The sequence below is a fragment of the Phyllobates terribilis genome, unplaced genomic scaffold (genome assembly GCF_046119375.1).
Source record: "Phyllobates terribilis strain yellow unplaced genomic scaffold, ASM4611937v1 Scaffold_3__8_contigs__length_932513732, whole genome shotgun sequence".
Taxonomy (NCBI): Eukaryota; Metazoa; Chordata; class Amphibia; order Anura; family Dendrobatidae; genus Phyllobates; species Phyllobates terribilis.
In genome coordinates, this window is record NW_027362763.1 from 656191753 (window position 1) to 656203747 (window position 11995).

An 11995-nucleotide genomic window follows, 5' to 3' on the forward strand; every position below is an offset into this window, starting at 1 on the left:
TCAGGGTCAGTCTAGATAAGCCTGACCCCCACTAATCATAAAGTGGGGGCGTTTCAAAGTGACCCAAAAATAAAATACCCCTTAAAATCTGCGCCATCTAGTGGTCACAGCGGAAAGTGCAAGATGAGCCTGGTTACAAGTGTTCAGCCCCCCAGCTGCCATGTGCACCTAAGTATTGGGGTCTTTCTATTTGGCAGAGGAGCTTTTGACTTGTACTATTCCTGCTCCCATTAAGTTTTTGACCTTCTTTAATCTCCTTCCCTCTATGTGCAGCACTTCTCTGACTCCTTGTCATGTAATTTGCTTTCGAAGCTCTGACTTCTTGCCGGGGCTTGTGCTTATACACAGAAGCCAAACAGAACGAGCAGAGCTGCAGTGTAAAGCATGAGGGGAGGATAGAGCAGAAGCCTGAGGCTCTAATGAGGAAAAGAGGTGAATTTCAGACAAATTCAAAGCCCTATAAACTATACTGCTTCTCTAAAGTTAGTAGCCTTATCTGTGGCAAAATAGAGAACAGCTGCAGTGTACAGCATGGGGAATTAGAAAGCAACAGCCTCAGAATCTGATTATAAAAGAGAAAAGACAAAGATTTCAGGTTCAATCAGAGTGAAGTGCAGGACGGAGGCCGATCCCAGTGATATAGTACGTGTGCTCCCCATGTGCTCATACAAATGAATCCCAACGTTGGTGTTTCTGGGTGGATCCTGGTCGGCTTAGTGTCCTCCATATGGCTTCTCACAGGCGTCAGAACCCCCCCCCGCCTCAGGGCCCCGGCAGCCGGCGGCACAATACTTATCTCTCCCTGTGCCTCCGCAGCAAGTCCGGTCTCCTCCGCGGCTGGGGGCGCGGTGACGCACAGCGCTCTCTCTTGTGTCGTCACAGCGCAGAACTGGAAGACGCCGGCGACGCTGAAGAGTCCGGAGCAGAACAGCGGCAGCGGCAGAAGGTGAGGGGTCCGGAGCAGGGCAGCGGCCTGAGGTGAGGGGTCCGGAGCAGAACAGCGGCAGCGGCAGAAGGTGAGGGGTCCGGAGCAGGGCAGCGGCAGGAGGTGAGGGGTCCGGAGCAGAACAGCGGCAGAAGGTGAGGGGTCCGGAGCAGAACAGCGGCAGGAGGTGAGGGGTCCGGAGCAGAACAGCAGCAGCGGCAGAAGGTGAGGGGTCCGGAGAAGAAAAGCGGCAGGAGGTGAGGGGTCCGGAGCAGAACAGCGGCAGAAGGTGAGGGGTCCGGAGCAGGGCAGCGGCAGAAGGTGAGGGGTCCGGAGCAGGGCAGCGGCAGAAGGTGAGGGGTCCAGATCAGAACAGCGGCAGCGGCAGAAGGTGAGGGGTCCGGAGCAGAACAGCGGCAGAAGGTGAGGGGTCTCGATGGCGACAAGTCCGGAGACGCTGCCGGCAGCTCCTGTGTAATCAATGATCAATAACGTCCCGGATGTGCTCGATGGAGACAAGTCCGGAGACGCTGCCGGCAGCTCCTGTGTAATCAATGATCAATAACGTCCCCGATGTGCCCGATGGAGACAAATCTGGAGACGCTGCTGGCAGCTCCTTTGTAATCAATGATCAATAACGTCCCCGATGTGCTCGATGGAGACAAATCTGGAGACTCTGCTGGCAGCTTCTTTGTAATCAATGATCAATGACGTCCCCGATGTGCTCGATGGAGACAAGTCCGGAGACGCTGCCGGCAGCTCCTTTGTAATCAATGATCAATAACGTCCCCGATGTGCCCGATGGAGACAAATCTGGAGACGCTGCCGGCAGCTCCTTTGTAATCAATGATCAATAACGTCCCCGATGTGCCCGATGGAGACAAATCTGGAGACGCTGCTGGCAGCTCCTTTGTAATCAATGATCAATAACGTCCCCGATGTGCCCGATGGAGACAAATCTGGAGACTCTGCTGGCAGCTTCTTTGTAATCAATGATCAATGACGTCCCCGATGTGCTCGATAGAGACAAGTCCGGAGACGCTGCCGGCAGCTCCTTTGTAATCAATGATCAATAACGTCCCCGATGTGCTCGCCGAAAGGGTTAACAGTGTTCACATGACCTAATTGCGCTGCTGACATCGCCCTGACCCGGAAGTGCTTTAATTGTAATCGCAACTGAAAGACACCAGTACGACTGATCACTGGGAGCCGGTGCGCTGCACTTTCTCTGAACTGGCTGTCAAAATGCAACCGCCTGGGAGACACACCAGAATTCTACGTTAGGCGGCCCGATGGCACCCTACTGCCAGCTGCGCCCAGGGTAAATGCCCCACCTGTTCCCCCTTCCCTGGATACGCTGCTGGGTTATTAATGGTCGTCTGAGGAAGGTTCAGCTGCTGAATGCACAAATCATGATCCGCTGCTGGCAGCTCCTGTGTAATCACCGACCAATGATGTCCTCGATGTGCTTGATGGAGACAAGTCCGGAGACGCTGCCGGCAGCTCCCGTGTAATCACCGACCAATGACGTCCCCAATGTGCCCGATGGAGACAAGTCCGGAGATGCTGCAGCTCCTGTGTAATCACTGACCAATGACGCCCCCAATGTGCCCGATAGAGACAAGTCCGGTCCGGAGACGCTGCAGCTCCTGTGTAAACACCGACCAATGACATCCCCGATGTGCCCAATGGAGACAAGTCCAGAGATGCTGCCGGCAGCTCCTGTGTAATCAATGATCAATAACGTCCCCGATGTGCCCAATGGAGACAAGTCCGGAAACGCTGGCAGCTGCTCCTGTGTAATCACTGACCAATGACGCCCCCAATGTGCCCGATAGAGACAAGTCCGGTCCGGAGACGCTGCAGCTCCTGTGTAAACACCGACCAATGACATCCCCGATGTGCCCAATGGAGACAAGTCCAGAGATGCTGCCGGCAGCTCCTGTGTAATCAATGATCAATAACGTCCCCGATGTGCTCGATGGAGACAAGTCCGGTCCGGAGACGCTGCAGCTCCTGTGTAATCACCGACCAATGATGTCCCCGATGTGCCCGATGGAGACAAGTCCGGAGACGCTGCTGACAGCTCCTGTGTAATCAATGATCATAACGTCCCCGATGTGCTCGATGGAGACAAGTCCGGAGACGCTGCCGGCAGCTCCTGTGTAATCACTGACCAATGACGTCCCCGATGTGCTCGATGGAGACAAGTCCGGAGACGCTGCTGGCAGCTCCTGTGTGATCAATGATCAATAACGTCCCCGATGTGCCCGATGGAGACAAGTCCGGAGACGCTGCCAGCAGCTCCTGTGTAATCACTGACCAATGATGTCCCCGATGTGCTCGATGGAGACAAGTCCGGAGATGCTGCTGGCAGCTCCTGTGTAATCACTGACCAATAACGTTCCCGATGTGCTCGATGGAGACAAGTCCGGAGACGCTGCCGGCAGCTCCTGTGTAATCACTGACCAATAACGTCCCCGATGTGCTCGATGGAGACAAGTCCGGAGACGCTGCCGGCAGCTCCTTTGTAATCAATGATCAATAACGTCCCCGATGTGCCCGATGGAGACAAATCTGGAGACGCTGCCGGCAGCCCCTGTGTAATCAATGATCAATAACGTCCCCGATGTGACCGATGGAGACAAGTCCGGAGACGCTGCCGGCAGCTCCTGTGTAATCACTGACCAATAACGTCCCCGATGTGCCCGATGGAGACAAATCTGGAGACGATGCCGGCAGCCCCTGTGTAATCAATGATCAATAACGTCCCCGATGTGCCCGATGGAGACAAATCTGGAGACGATGCCGGCAGCCCCTGTGTAATCAATGATCAATAATGTCCCCGATGTGCTCGATGGAGACAAGTCCGGAGACGCTGCCGGCAGCTCCTGTGTAATCACTGACCAATAACGTCCCCGATGTGCTCGATGGAGACAAATCTGGAGACTCTGCTGGCAGCTCCTTTGTAATCAATGATCAATAACGTCCCCGATGTGCTCGCCGAAAGGGTTAACAGTGTTCACATGACCTAATTGCGCTGCTGACATCGCCCTGACCCGGAAGTGCTTTAATTGTAATCGCAACTGAAAGACACCAGTACGACTGATCACTGGGAGCCGGTGCGCTGCACTTTCTCTGAACTGGCTGTCAAAATGCAACCGCCTGGGAGACACACCAGAATTCTACGTTAGGCGGCCCGATGGCACCCTACTGCCAGCTGCGCCCAGGGTAAATGCCCCACCTGTTCCCCCTTCCCTGGATACGCTGCTGGGTTATTAATGGTCGTCTGAGGAAGGTTCAGCTGCTGAATGCACAAATCATGATCCGCTGCTGGCAGCTCCTGTGTAATCACCGACCAATGATGTCCTCGATGTGCTTGATGGAGACAAGTCCGGAGACGCTGCCGGCAGCTCCCGTGTAATCACCGACCAATGAGGTCCCCAATGTGCCCGATGGAGACAAGTCCGGAGATGCTGCAGCTCCTGTGTAATCACTGACCAATGACGCCCCCAATGTGCCCGATAGAGACAAGTCCGGTCCGGAGACGCTGCAGCTCCTGTGTAAACACCGACCAATGACATCCCCGATGTGCCCAATGGAGACAAGTCCAGAGATGCTGCCGGCAGCTCCTGTGTAATCAATGATCAATAACGTCCCCGATGTGCCCAATGGAGACAAGTCCGGAAACGCTGGCAGCTGCTCCTGTGTAATCACTGACCAATGACGCCCCCAATGTGCCCGATAGAGACAAGTCCGGTCCGGAAACGCTGCAGCTCCTGTGTAAACACCGACCAATGACATCCCCGATGTGCCCAATGGAGACAAGTCCAGAGATGCTGCCGGCAGCTCCTGTGTAATCAATGATCAATAACGTCCCCGATGTGCTCGATGGAGACAAGTCCGGTCCGGAGACGCTGCAGCTCCTGTGTAATCACCGACCAATGATGTCCCCGATGTGCCCGATGGAGACAAGTCCGGAGACGCTGCTGACAGCTCCTGTGTAATCAATGATCATAACGTCCCCGATGTGCTCGATGGAGACAAGTCCGGAGACGCTGCCGGCAGCTCCTGTGTAATCACTGACCAATGACGTCCCCGATGTGCTCGATGGAGACAAGTCCGGAGACGCTGCTGGCAGCTCCTGTGTGATCAATGATCAATAACGTCCCCGATGTGCCCGATGGAGACAAGTCCGGAGACGCTGCCAGCAGCTCCTGTGTAATCACTGACCAATGATGTCCCCGATGTGCTCGATGGAGACAAGTCCGGAGATGCTGCTGGCAGCTCCTGTGTAATCACTGACCAATAACGTTCCCGATGTGCTCGATGGAGACAAGTCCGGAGACGCTGCCGGCAGCTCCTGTGTAATCACTGACCAATAACGTCCCCGATGTGCTCGATGGAGACAAGTCCGGAGACGCTGCCGGCAGCTCCTTTGTAATCAATGATCAATAACGTCCCCGATGTGCCCGATGGAGACAAATCTGGAGACGCTGCCGGCAGCCCCTGTGTAATCAATGATCAATAACGTCCCCGATGTGACCGATGGAGACAAGTCCGGAGACGCTGCCGGCAGCTCCTGTGTAATCACTGACCAATAACGTCCCCGATGTGCCCGATGGAGACAAATCTGGAGACGATGCCGGCAGCCCCTGTGTAATCAATGATCAATAACGTCCCCGATGTGCCCGATGGAGACAAATCTGGAGACGCTGCCGGCAGCCCCTGTGTAATCAATGATCAATAACGTCCCCGATGTGCTCGATGGAGACAAGTCCGGAGACGCTGCCGGCAGCTCCTTTGTAATCAATGATCAATAACGTCCCCGATGTGCCCGATGGAGACAAATCTGGAGACGATGCCGGCAGCCCCTGTGTAATCAATGATCAATAATGTCCCCGATGTGCTCGATGGAGACAAGTCCGGAGACGCTGCCGGCAGCTCCTGTGTAATCACTGACCAATAACGTCCCCGATGTGCTCGATGGAGACAAGTCCGGAGACGCTGCCGGCAGCTCCTTTGTAATCAATGATCAATAACGTCCCCGATGTGCCCGATGGAGACAAATCTGGAGACGCTGCTGGCAGCGCCTTTGTAATCAATGATCAATGACGTCCCCGATGTGCTCGATGGAGAGAAGTCCGGAGACGCGGCTGGCAGCTCCTGTGTAATCAATGATCAATAACGTCCCCGATGTGCCCGATGGAGACAAATCTGGAGACGCTGCTGGCAGCTCCTTTGTAATCAATGATCAATAACGTCCCCGATGTGCCCGATGGAGACAAATCTGGAGACTCTGCTGGCAGCTTCTTTGTAATCAATGATCAATGACGTCCCCGATGTGCTCGATGGAGACAAGTCCGGAGACGCTGCCGGCAGCTCCTGTGTAATCAATGATCAATAACGTCCCGGATGTGCTCGATGGAGACAAGTCCGGAGACGCTGCCGGCAGCTCCTTTGTAATCAATGATCAATAACGTCCCCGATGTGCCCGATGGAGACAAATCTGGAGACTCTGCTGGCAGCTCCTTTGTAATCAATGATCAATAACGTCCCCGATGTGCTCGATGGAGACAAGTCCGGAGACGCTGCCGGCAGCTCCTGTGTAATCACTGACCAATAACGTCCCCGATGTGCTCGATGGAGACAAGTCCGGAGACGCTGCCGGCAGCTCCTGTGTAATCACTGACCAATAACGTCCCCGATGTGCTCGATGGAGACAAGTCCGGAGATGCTGCCGGCAGCTCCTTTGTAATCAATGATCAATAACGTCCCCGATGTGCCCGATGGAGACAAATCTGGAGACGCTGCTGGCAGCCCCTGTGTAATCAATGATCAATAACGTCCCCGATGTGACCGATGGAGACAAGTCCGGAGACGCTGCCAGCAGCTCCTGTGTAATCACTGACCAATAACGTCCCCGATGTGCTCGATGGAGACAAGTCCGGAGACGCTGCCGGCAGCTCCTTTGTAATCAATGATCAATTACGTCCCCGATGTGCCCGATGGAGACAAATCTGGAGACGATGCCGGCAGCCCCTGTGTAATCAATGATCAATAACGTCCCCGATGTGCTCGATGGAGACAAGTCCGGAGACGCTGCCGGCAGCTCCTGTGTAATCACTGACCAATAACGTCCCCGATGTGCTCGATGGAGACAAGTCCGGAGACGCTGCCGGCAGCTCCTTTGTAATCAATGATCAATAACGTCCCCGATGTGCCCGATGGAGACAAATCTGGAGACGATGCCGGCAGCCCCTGTGTAATCAATGATCAATAACGTCCCCGATGTGCTCGATGGAGACAAGTCCGGAGACGCTGCCGGCAGCTCCTGTGTAATCACTGACCAATAACGTCCCCGATGTGCTCGATGGAGACAAGTCCGGAGACGCTGCCGGCAGCTCCTTTGTAATCAATGATCAATAACGTCCCCGATGTGCCCGATGGAGACAAATCTGGAGACGCTGCTGGCAGCGCCTTTGTAATCAATGATCAATGACGTCCCCGATGTGCTCGATGGAGAGAAGTCCGGAGACGCGGCTGGCAGCTCCTGTGTAATCAATGATCAATAACGTCCCCGATGTGCCCGATGGAGACAAATCTGGAGACGCTGCTGGCAGCTCCTTTGTAATCAATGATCAATAACGTCCCCGATGTGCCCGATGGAGACAAATCTGGAGACTCTGCTGGCAGCTTCTTTGTAATCAATGATCAATGACGTCCCCGATGTGCTCGATGGAGACAAGTCCGGAGACGCTGCCAGCAGCTCCTGTGTAATCACTGACCAATAACGTCCCCGATGTGCTCGATGGAGACAAGTCCGGAGACGCTGCCGGCAGCTCCTTTGTAATCAATGATCAATTACGTCCCCGATGTGCCCGATGGAGACAAATCTGGAGACGATGCCGGCAGCCCCTGTGTAATCAATGATCAATAACGTCCCCGATGTGCTCGATGGAGACAAGTCCGGAGACGCTGCCGGCAGCTCCTGTGTAATCACTGACCAATAACGTCCCCGATGTGCTCGATGGAGACAAGTCCGGAGACGCTGCCGGCAGCTCCTTTGTAATCAATGATCAATAACGTCCCCGATGTGCCCGATGGAGACAAATCTGGAGACGATGCCGGCAGCCCCTGTGTAATCAATGATCAATAACGTCCCCGATGTGCTCGATGGAGACAAGTCCGGAGACGCTGCCGGCAGCTCCTGTGTAATCACTGACCAATAACGTCCCCGATGTGCTCGATGGAGACAAGTCCGGAGACGCTGCCGGCAGCTCCTGTGTAATCACTGACCAATAACGTCCCCGATGTGCTCGATGGAGACAAGTCCGGAGATGCTGCCGGCAGCTCCTTTGTAATCAATGATCAATAACGTCCCCGATGTGCCCGATGGAGACAAATCTGGAGACGCTGCCGGCAGCCCCTGTGTAATCAATGATCAATAACGTCCCCGATGTGACCGATGGAGACAAGTCCGGAGACGCTGCCAGCAGCTCCTGTGTAATCACTGACCAATAACGTCCCCGATGTGCTCGATGGAGACAAGTCCGGAGACGCTGCCGGCAGCTCCTTTGTAATCAATGATCAATTACGTCCCTGATGTGCCCGATGGAGACAAATCTGGAGACGATGCCGGCAGCCCCTGTGTAATCAATGATCAATAACGTCCCCGATGTGCTCGATGGAGACAAGTCCGGAGACGCTGCCGGCAGCTCCTGTGTAATCACTGACCAATAACGTCCCCGATGTGCTCGATGGAGACAAGTCCGGAGACGCTGCCGGCAGCTCCTTTGTAATCAATGATCAATAACGTCCCCGATGTGCCCGATGGAGACAAATCTGGAGACGATGCCGGCAGCTCCTGTGTAATCAATGATCAATAACGTCCCCGATGTGCTCGATGGAGACAAGTCCGGAGACGCTGCCGGCAGCTCCTGTGTAATCACTGACCAATAACGTCCCCGATGTGCTCGATGGAGACAAGTCCGGAGACGCTGCCGGCAGCTCCTTTGTAATCAATGATCAATAACGTCCCCGATGTGCCCGATGGAGACAAATCTGGAGACGCTGCTGGCAGCGCCTTTGTAATCAATGATCAATGACGTCCCCGATGTGCTCGATGGAGAGAAGTCCGGAGACGCGGCTGGCAGCTCCTGTGTAATCAATGATCAATAACGTCCCCGATGTGCCCGATGGAGACAAATCTGGAGACGCTGCTGGCAGCTCCTTTGTAATCAATGATCAATAACGTCCCCGATGTGCCCGATGGAGACAAATCTGGAGACTCTGCTGGCAGCTTCTTTGTAATCAATGATCAATGACGTCCCCGATGTGCTCGATGGAGACAAGTCCGGAGACGCTGCCGGCAGCTCCTTTGTAATCAATGATCAATTACGTCCCCGATGTGCCCGATGGAGACAAATCTGGAGACGATGCCGGCAGCCCCTGTGTAATCAATGATCAATAACGTCCCTGATGTGCTCGATGGAGACAAGTCCGGAGACGCTGCCGGCAGCTCCTGTGTAATCACTGACCAATAACGTCCCCGATGTGCTCGATGGAGACAAGTCCGGAGACGCTGCCGGCAGCTCCTTTGTAATCAATGATCAATAACGTCCCCGATGTGCCCGATGGAGACAAATCTGGAGACGATGCCGGCAGCCCCTGTGTAATCAATGATCAATAACGTCCCCGATGTGCTCGATGGAGAGAAGTCCGGAGACGCTGCCGGCAGCTCCTGTGTAATCACTGACCAATAACGTCCCCGATGTGCTCGATGGAGACAAGTCCGGAGACGCTGCCGGCAGCTCCTTTGTAATCAATGATCAATAACGTCCCCGATGTGCCCGATGGAGACAAATCTGGAGACGCTGCTGGCAGCGCCTTTGTAATCAATGATCAATGACGTCCCCGATGTGCTCGATGGAGAGAAGTCCGGAGACGCGGCTGGCAGCTCCTGTGTAATCAATGATCAATAACGTCCCCGATGTGCCCGATGGAGACAAATCTGGAGACGCTGCTGGCAGCTCCTTTGTAATCAATGATCAATAACGTCCCCGATGTGCCCGATGGAGACAAATCTGGAGACTCTGCTGGCAGCTTCTTTGTAATCAATGATCAATGACATCCCCGATGTGCTCGATGGAGACAAGTCCGGAGACGCTGCCGGCAGCTCCTGTGTAATCAATGATCAATAACGTCCCGGATGTGCTCGATGGAGACAAGTCCGGAGACGCTGCCGGCAGCTCCTTTGTAATCAATGATCAATAACGTCCCCGATGTGCCCGATGGAGACAAATCTGGAGACTCTGCTGGCAGCTCCTTTGTAATCAATGATCAATAACGTCCCCGATGTGCTCGATGGAGACAAGTCCGGAGACGCTGCCGGCAGCTCCTGTGTAATCACTGACCAATAACGTCCCCGATGTGCTCGATGGAGACAAGTCCGGAGACGCTGCCGGCAGCTCCTGTGTAATCACTGACCAATAACGTCCCCGATGTGCTCGATGGAGACAAGTCCGGAGACGCTGCCGGCAGCTCCTTTGTAATCAATGATCAATAACGTCCCCGATGTGCCCGATGGAGACAAATCTGGAGACGCTGCCGGCAGCCCCTGTGTAATCAATGATCAATAACGTCCCCGATGTGACCGATGGAGACAAGTCCTGAGACGCTGCCAGCAGCTCCTGTGTAATCACTGACCAATAACGTCCCCGATGTGCTCGATGGAGACAAGTCCGGAGACGCTGCCGGCAGCTCCTTTGTAATCAATGATCAATTACGTCCCCGATGTGCCCGATGGAGACAAATCTGGAGACGATGCCGGCAGCCCCTGTGTAATCAATGATCAATAACGTCCCCGATGTGCTCGATGGAGACAAGTCCGGAGACGCTGCCGGCAGCTCCTGTGTAATCACTGACCAATAACGTCCCCGATGTGCTCGATGGAGACAAGTCCGGAGACGCTGCCGGCAGCTCCTTTGTAATCAATGATCAATAACGTCCCCGATGTGCCCGATGGAGACAAATCTGGAGACGCTGCCGGCAGCTCCTTTGTAATCAATGATCAATAACGTCCCCGATGTGCCCGATGGAGACAAATCTGGAGACTCTGCTGGCAGCTTCTTTGTAATCAATGATCAATGACGTCCCCGATGTGCTCGATGGAGACAAGTCCGGAGACGCTGCCGGCAGCTCCTGTGTAATCAATGATCAATAACGTCCCGGATGTGCTCGATGGAGACAAGTCCGGAGACGCTGCCGGCAGCTCCTTTGTAATCAATGATCAATAACGTCCCCGATGTGCCCGATGGAGACAAATCTGGAGACGCTGCTGGCAGCTCCTTTGTAATCAATGATCAATAACGTCCCCGATGTGCCCGATGGAGACAAATCTGGAGACTCTGCTGGCAGCTCCTTTGTAATCAATGATCAATAACGTCCCCGATGTGCTCGATGGAGACAAGTCCGGAGACGCTGCCGGCAGCTCCTTTGTAATCACTGACCAATAACGTCCCCGATGTGCTCGATGGAGACAAGTCCGGAGACGCTGCCGGCAGCTCCTTTGTAATCACTGATCAATAACGTCCCCGATGTGCCCGATGGAGACAAGTCTGGAGACGCTGCAGCTCCTTTGTAATCAATGATCAATAACGTGCCCGATGGAGACAAATCTGGAGACTCTGCTGGCAGCTCCTTTGTAATCAATGATCAATAACGTCCCCGATGTGCTCGATGGAGACAAGTCCGGAGACGCTGCCGGCAGCCCCTGTGTAATCACTGACCAATAACGTCCCCGATGTGCTCGATGGAGACAAGTCCGGAGACGCTGCTGGCAGCTCCTGTGTAATCACCGACCAATAACATCCCGGATGTGCCCGATGGAGACAAGTCCGGAGACGCTGCCGGCAGCTCCTGTGTAATCAATGATCAATAACGTCCCCGATGTGCCCGATGGAGACAAGTCTGGAGACGCTGCCGGCAGCTCCTTTGTAATCAATGATCAATAACGTCCCTGATGTGCCCGATGGAGACAAGTCCGGAGACGCTGCCGGCAGCCCCTGT